The sequence below is a fragment of the Penaeus monodon genome, chromosome 22 (genome assembly GCF_015228065.2).
Source record: "Penaeus monodon isolate SGIC_2016 chromosome 22, NSTDA_Pmon_1, whole genome shotgun sequence".
NCBI classification, from domain to species: Eukaryota; Metazoa; Arthropoda; class Malacostraca; order Decapoda; family Penaeidae; genus Penaeus; species Penaeus monodon.
The window spans coordinates 26,701,531-26,702,010 of NC_051407.1; positions in this window are offsets into that span (position 1 = coordinate 26,701,531).

Here is a 480-nt window from a genome sequence, read left to right on the forward strand (position 1 = left end):
AAAAAAGGATAGAAAATCAAACAAAAGCGAAACTTACGTGTAAAACAAGTTTTTCTTAGTCTTAATGTTTGATTAACTTAATATTAATTCATCTTAGAATCAACCGCATTAACTCTTGATAATAACCCTACGGAATATTCATATGTATAATCTTATATATATTTCATTATGAAGGTCCGCAAATACTTTAGACTGTCATAACAGTCATGTTTTCTTTCCCTGGGATTGAAATTAATCATTTTAATGGGATTATTTAATGAGACGAAGCAAAAAAAAATGATAAAGATTAATAATCGATTATGTAATCTACGTAATTGGTGAATATCCTTTAATCAAGTATACACATGAGCGCGAGCTGATTTCACAACGCTAAATCATGAAAGTCCTGAATCTAATCTTCTTTATCATAGATGTCCACGTCGTTATGCAATGTGAAAGGGTTGAATCTCGCGCTCTTGCCGTGTTTGGTTGTTGTGCTTT